This window comes from Taudactylus pleione, unplaced genomic scaffold (assembly GCF_031769625.1).
Source record: "Taudactylus pleione unplaced genomic scaffold, aTauple2 ptg000117l, whole genome shotgun sequence".
Lineage (NCBI taxonomy): Eukaryota > Metazoa > Chordata > Amphibia > Anura > Myobatrachidae > Taudactylus > Taudactylus pleione.
The window spans coordinates 16,189,370-16,197,604 of NW_028284519.1; the positions used below are offsets into that span (position 1 = coordinate 16,189,370).

At 42.1% G+C, this 8,235-nt stretch overlaps 1 pseudogene; it reads right to left on the reverse strand.

The window, feature by feature from the left end:
* Positions 1 to 3,952: 3,952 nt before the first annotated feature.
* Positions 3,953 to 6,114, reverse strand: LOC148524660 (uncharacterized; annotated as a pseudogene).
* Between the last annotated feature and the right edge of the window lie 2,121 nt (positions 6,115 to 8,235).

Sequence of the window (8,235 nt, forward strand, 5' to 3'; positions counted from 1 at the left end):
CTCAAACATATATCTCTCAAATTTATCAAGAATCGGGATGACAAGCTCGGGTGAGATTGGTAGCATGAAACTCTGTCAAAATAACTTTTCAAACTCTCAACCCCCTGAGCTGCGAGATGGTCATAAACATACACAAATCATTGTTATTTGTGTATGTTTCTTTCTGTAAATGGTTAAAATAGGGTTAATTTTAATAAAACATGACGTGAGGTACCCCCCCCAAAACACTAACCAGCACCGGACTTGTCCGCTAGTCCTGGTTCTTAAAATTACAGGGAAAAAAATGTGTAGGGTTTCACTGTAATTTAAGAACCAGCACCAGGCAGCAGGGACAGATCTGGTTTTAAATATATGGAGAAAAAAATTGATGTGAGGTTCCCCTTATATTTAAAACCAGCCCTGGACTCTTTCTAACGGGGCACTGATGCCACAGCCAGGGGTGCCCTTTCACCGGGCCCCCCAGCTGCAGCACCAGCCCTGACCGCTAGTCAGCCCAGGCCAGGGATCACTGGGGAGTTGGGGACCCCCCAATAAAGGGGTCACCCTCTCCAGGGCACCCCTTGTCGATGGGTGGCGGATTGATAGTGTCTGTGTATTATGTAAAAAATAGAATATTTCACATTGTCTATACAGTGGAACTACAGGTCCCAGCAAGCCTCCTCCACATGCAGGTACTTAGAGAACCACAAATACCAGCATGTGGGGTGTAACCAGTGGGTTAAATAATTAATTTCTACAGAGGTATATAAGTTGTAACACACACATATACCCTTGCTAGACCCCATTGAGGTTTGCAAAGATATGGTACTCATACAATTACAGTCTTTGCATAGAATGGTCATATCACCTTGAGGTCAAACAGGATATAAATTGAGGCCTAGCTTGTACCTGTCATTACTATTAGAGATGTATAATGAGCCATTCATAGCTTACAGTAGACAGCCACATTCCAATGGGATGACCCTTCTAAGATGTTTAGAGATGCTAAGCATTATGGGTAATCTGAGACTCTACACAAAGGAGTTTTGAAATAGAGTTTATCTCCAGACATACTAGGATACGTCATTATTGTATTTCTTTGTCTGAATATATCTTACTGCTTACGGAGCATGTGCAAGAGAGATAAGTTTGGTCAATGCTACGCTGTTCCAACCAGTGCTAGATACCTAGTTTGTAACTAATATTGGCTTAATATCCAGAAAACCAGCACCCATATTCTATGGTATATAAATCAAGACCAGGACAACGGCTCTTGGCTCGTGCATGGACCTGAGACTGCAGTATATGGTGCCTGCAATGTATGTTGGACTACCTGGGCGTTATTGAAATGAGGGCTCCCCAGAAAATGAAGATGAAGTACATCTTATGTTGAAGATTATGAATTACCGGTGTCATCTGTATACATAGACAAAAGTTGAGTATACTGTATACTTTGTATGTTAATTGTTTGTTTGTTACTTGTAAATAAAGTGTGTTCATTTGTACTCACTCAAATGGTCACGTGTGTGTACTATTCATTTCGATCAGAACAAAACCCACCACTATGCACGGGGCATTAAGGGCTCAATGGTACGTGTAGTTCACCTGTAAAGAAATGTGTAAAAAAAACAGAACACCCACAGTGAAAATAAAATTTTATTACATACATACACATACATACTCACCTGGTCCCAGATGTTCATGTCCCCTTGTCAACGTACAGTATCCAATGGAAGTACCTGTAAAAAAAAGTTCCAATACTCACCTTTTGTCCCACGATGTTCTCTGCAGTAATCCAGAGGGCCCCGGATACTCTGTATCATCACGCATCAGCATGTTGATACAGTAACAATAATGAGAACTCAGGGCTTGAGCTCTTATTATTGCCGGGATTTCAGCCAATCAGCGGCGGCTTACATTAGCAGCCTCTCATTGGCTGGGACCCACGTGGACTTAGCCAATGAGCAGCTACTCCATGTGGGTCCTAGCCAAGATATACTGTATGCAGACGCCCAACATCAATTTAGTGCTTTTTACCTTAAAATTTTATTTAATGTGCAAATGTGTTTTCAATTTATGTTTATGTGAAAGTTATGTTGATTTGAATCATGAGACTAGAAACCACCCAGAAAGAGTAGTTTAACACAATGACACCTAAGATCCACCTGCTGGAATGGCCAAACTAGTTTAAGCAATGCTCAAAATTAAATTTGTTTAAGGAATATGTGTGGTATAAAAATTTTGTTTGTTCTATTATAAACATTATGGATAAAAAAGGTGCGTACACACTAGACGACATGCACCGTGAACAGTACTGGCTGAGGATTTCCCTCAAACTTCCTGGAGTCCCATACAAATGTTATAGTGCATACAAACTGAGTGATTTACAAACGACCAAATAATATATGGTTCATCGTTTGAGATTTCTAAATCGGTGCTTTTCTGGCTAATTTAAATTCTGGACAGGTGTTTCATGAGGGGTGGGCAGGACTTTCAGGAGGGGATAAATAGCCGGAGGCCATTTAAACTCCTTGCATTTGTGCTGTATGGCTAGTTTGGTTAGGTATATACTGCACATGCTGAGCGCTGTTGCATTGCTAGATTGCTCTGCTTTGTGTTTGGCTTGCCTTAACATTGTGTGTCTACTTCTTTCTCTTGTGATGATCCTTTTTGCTATTGAATTATGGTATCATATGCTAAGGCTGTGGTGTTAACTAATTGGGAGAGAGCCCAGAATCGGAGAAAGCAGAGATCACTCCCTGGATGAGGGAGTGGCTGTTTCAGAGGGATTCTCTCTCTCACATGCCACTTCTTATGGAGATTCAGGAGAACAACCCATATGACTTTTGTAACTTTCTGCGTATGGATGACACTACCTTCCAGAAGTTGCCGAGTTTGGAGCTTGTTGATGCCCTACATCCGAAGGCAGAATACCAAACTGCAGAGGGCCATACCTGCTGAGAAGAGGCTAATCGCTACCTTGAGGTTCCAGGCTGACCTGAAGTTTGGGTCCCTCATCTCCTTTCAAGCTTTACGCCCCATCCTCCCAGAGATCTTCAAAGCTATCTTTACTTTCCTCAGGCAGCAGTACTTTAAGGTAAAAAAATATTCGATTTATAACAATGTTATAGGCTGCTGCCCCCAGTGTTATATGCTGCTTCCCACCAATGTGTGTCCCCTAAATTTATATGCTTCTGCCCCAATTGGTATATGCTGCCAAACAATATATGTATACCAATGAGTGTGACCCAACACTGAAGTCCACCAAAATGGTGCTGCCCACTGTGCAATTAAAAACACAACACATGTTTTCATTTAAATTCTTTTTTTCTATTCAAACATTCCCAATAATGTGTAAAATTTGTGTTCTTGAAAACAATTTTTAATAAAACACACCATAAAAGGGGTATATAAAGGGATATGTATGAATGACCACCATACCTATGTCCAGTGATTCAAATCCCGACACCAGAAGACTGGCAGCAGTGAAGATCCCGACAGGTAAGTAAACTAACTAACCTAACCCTCTCCCCCTTAACCCTAACCCTCCTTAGGGGTGCCTAACCCTAACCTCCCCGCTAGTGCCTAACCGTAACCCCCCCTATAAGTGCCTAAACCTAACCCTCATGTCCCCGCAGCCTTCCCCTAGCCTACTCCTTCTCCTCCTAGGGGGGTGCCCGACCCGAAGTCCCCCCCTGGGAGCCCCTAACCCTCTCCCCACACGGCTGTCCGGCTTACTTTTGTTTGGTATGCCAGGTGTCGGGCTCCCGGCATGGAGATAATGATAGGCACTGGGATTTCAATGCCTATCGCTAGTCCCCTGTCAGTATTGCACAGTCGGGAAGCCGGTGGTCGGCATTTCGACCATCGGCTTCCTGGCTGCATACCGTATTTAAACATTAATTCTTAATTATAAAATCAGTTGTCGTCTTCAAAAGATGCCTGAGTACTCAGCACAGCCAAGTAAATTTCACTAGAAGTAGGAGTTGGATATAGGGGTGGGTGCTGTTGGGTTGGCAGTTGCCGTAGCACTGATTGTGGAAACTGGATAGGTGGGTGGCTGTGGAGGGTTGGGAATATTGGTGGTGGGATAGGTTGGGGTAGGGAGGGGGTGTCTTGGCTCTTGTGACACTGTGGCACAATAGTCAGTTAATTTTAAACTGAGACCACATACCACAGCATCATATACCAAACGCTTAAAGTTGAGGTGTTGTGTTGGATCCATTTTGCGCATTTGGCTAGCCGCATGAGATACAAAGATGTCAAATTTCTCTGGTGGTCTCTGAAGAACCTCTTCTGCATGTTTTAGAAACTGCTCTGATGAGGCCGTTGTACGGCTTGCTTTTGTTGGAGGTCATCCTTCATTTGGTTTTGCTTAGTGGCTATGATGTAGTGATTTCCACCTCACTTTCCACTACTCCTGTTGGGTTATTAGTGGCAGTGTCTAGATCCAGGTCAGGCGTTGATGTCGTTAAAATAATATAGTTAATTAAGGTTCATGTTTTTAATTTAGTTTATTTTTTTTCATTCTAGTTCCTTTCAAATGCGGAGGAATGGAAAAGTATTGCTGAGGGGTTTGAATCAAGGTGGAATTTCCCTAACTGCAGGGGGAGATATTCATGGTAAACACATGAGGATAACGCCACCTGCCTACAGTGGATCCTTGTATTATACCTATAAATGATTCTTCAGCATTGTCATGATGGCCATCGTCAATGCATTTATATTTGTGGACGTTGGCAAGAATGGCCGTGCCTCTGATGGAGGGTCCTTCAAGGAGACCATGTTTTATGAAAAAGCTAAAGCTACCAACTGCTGGGGAATGCAAGTACGGGCTAAATTTTGAGTCTGTTGCAGATGAGACCTTTGTATGCACAAGCACTTCATGAAGCCATATGCACAAAGGGGGCTTAGCAAGAAAAAAACATATCTTCAACTATTGGCTCCCTAGGGCATGTCATAAAGTGTAGAATGCATTTGGCATTCTCAGCAATCACTTCAGGATACTTCACACAGCCATCAACCTGCGTGTGGATAAGATAGAGTGGCTTGCCTTTGCATGCTATGCCCTGCATGGAGTGGAGGCAGTACTTTGGCAGCAAGACAGTTTAAAATACAGGCCTAAAATATATTTTGAACTATTCTAATTTAAACTGAACATTGTACATGGTGTGGATGCACTATGGTCCTCATTCAGACCCAGTCGCAAGTGCTGAGTGCTCGCAACTGGGTCGATGTTTATGCCCTGCACACGTGCAGTGGCCACACTGTGCATGCACAAGCCTCGGAGTGAGAGAGAATTTCTCTTGCTCCGGAGCTCACTATAAAAAGGGTGGCTGTCGATGTTGATCGACAGCTCGCCCTGTTTTGTAGGCGTGGCGGGGGGTGGTTTCACAAACGGAGGCGTTCCTTAAGGAATGCCTGCCATTTTGTGGGTGGCCACACTGACATCAGCAGTGATGTCAGTGGGGAGCTTCCTGCTCGATCAGAGCAGGAAGCTCCCTGGGGCTTGCAGTTGCCAAGACCCAACCTTAGGGTCTTGTTGCAAGCCCCGATGGTCGTGATGGTCAAGACCATCAACCTGGTCGGTCGCTAAAGCTATGGGTGGTAACCCGCAGCTTAGCTAGCGACCAGGAGGCTGCACTTAAAAAAACAAGCAGCCGTCCTCATTCAGAGCGAGCGCTCGCTTCTTGCGACTGCCTCTGAATGAGGGCCTATGTCTCTACTTACCAAATCCAGACTTTCTGATTCCTCCTCTTCAAACTGCTCTCCACAATATGGGTCCAATCTACAGCATGATGGTCTTTATGCTTCTTGCCTGATGGTGAACATTAGCTGATTGAAATACCATAATAATAGTTTATAGACCTCATCTGCCCCTGCTTCTGAATGTAGGGATTTTTTATGTTTTCTATGTTCTTTGGTGAGGATGGTTCTCAGATTTTGGATTTTCTTCATGACCCATTTCACGTCAGCATCACTGTCATGCCTTTTGCTGTAATTCAACATTTCTACGTAAGCCTGATTTTTTTACATTTTATTCTAATAATCTTTGGACTTAACTCTCCAGAGGAACTCACTGGACTCATATATTTCAATGAAGCCAGTCCAGAAATGCCGATTTATCTCAGCCATATCTATAAACAGAGAAAAAACTTTAAATATATGACTAAACCACGTTACATAGCATAGTATACCAATGTTTCAAGTGAAGTGTAGTACATGGACTAATATGGCCACCCTCGGTAAGGTGGTGGCCATGGTACATACATGATATACAGAGAATATGTAAGAAATATATGGAGATCAAGTTTTAAGTCCTAATTATGTTTATTTTATTCATGTGCTGAGTCTATCAGGAGTCACAATGCTCCTACTCAGTTAAGTACATTACTAATATTAAAAGTCATGAATAGACTTCATTGGGGTATGTATCATACACCATATGTATTAGGAAGTCTCTGTGAGAGATTTAAAAAGTGCCCAAAAAAAGTTAATGAGTGATGAGTGTTTAGGGGCTGTGTCTGGCGGAGTGGCATCCTGTGTCCCCCAGGTGCTCAACTTACCCAAGTGTCCTGTTGCGCTCTCCTCCTGGTGAGCAATCCAGTTATCTTCTGTGTCCTCTGTTCACTGTCTGCTGTGCCTCTATGTGAATGTGTGTGAGGATCACATGCTAGCTGGAATGTAGGATACTCACCGGCATGCCGCAAGACTTCTGGGGTGACTGTGCTATCGCGAGACAATGCGGACCCTGGTTCTCTGCTTTGATCTGGCTGCTCGACTCAATCAACTCGTGGGAACTTGTAATTAACTACTGGCGGTGGTTGGTATACAGTGTAATTCATAAAGCTGTAGCTTCCAATGCATATCAGACATTCAGCCTTCCTCAGGGAATCAGCATGCACCATATTGGATGTAGTAGCCTTATATAGGAATCTAAGTGCGGTGCTGTCTATGCTAGGTGCCATATTAGTTCTGGGAATCATATGTATTATATACAGGAGCCAACTTGGAAATGGTTATGATGGTGTTGATGCCATTTTAGGTTAGGAAAATATATTTCTTCAGTGATAGATGGTTTTAGTGACATTATGTCAGTGAACCCTACCATGTTTTCTAGAGAGTCCTGTCTGTACATTCGTTTATTGTCTTCATGATTGTTAGGCATATATGATGTTACTGATAATATGGTAGTTACCACTGTTGTTGAATAGGTTATCTTGTTATTATTTGCCAATTTGGACCAACAACATTCCCTCTAAAAAGAGGGCGAGGTCAGATCTACTATTACAGTACAAGTTTACCTTGTTTACATCAATTGGTAATTACTGCCTTAATTTCATTATCTATGTTAAGGCCACAGGGATTCAGCATAAAAATCCATTTGAGCTCCTCTCTATTAAGTACCCTCTCGAAGTCTCTGCTCTCCTGTTCTTTTCTATCAGTGAGTTGCATTCATGGAATTAGATTTGAACTGTTCTATTCTTTTGGTAGTGGTGTGTCCTTTCCTACAGTTGTGACAGGTATTGCAATGATAACATCCTTCTCTGACACTGGTGTGATATAAGGTAGTTTGAACCAATTTATCACTTTTGATGTGGTTCCTCATTTATTGCTGTTTTAAGTCTTGTGCCTTTCTGTATATGATCTTAGGGTTATTTGGTAATATGTCTGCTATAGTCTTGTCTTGTAGCAGCACATGCCAGTGTTGGTTCAGGATCTGTTTCAGTTTTCTTGTGTCTTTATTGTATTGGGTGACAAACACAGTTTTGAAGGAGTTACTTCCTTTTTTCTCTTTACCTTTATATGTGAGTAGTGTGTCCCTATCCAGCTTTTCTGCTTTCTGACATGCCTCAATTACCATCTGTTTGTCATATTTCTTGGCTAGGAATTGTTCTTTTATATCTCGACTCTGGAATCTGTAATGCTCTATTTTTGTGCAGTTTCTCCTAATTTTGGTGAATTGGCTCACTGGTATGCTTCAAAGCCAATTAGGGTGGTGGACACTGCTATAAAGGATGTAGCTGTTTACATCTACAAGTTTGGTGTATGTTTTTGTGTGTAGTTGGTGGTCTTCAATGTATAGCATGAAATAAAAAACATTCACATTGGTTTGATTGTATTCAGTCGTGAATGTTAAATTGTAGTTGTTAATATAGTTCAAGAATTTCTGAAGTGTCTGTTCATCCCCCTTCCATATGAAAAAGACATTGTCTATTTCATAAGCATTTTAATATTTTTTATAATGTTCATTGT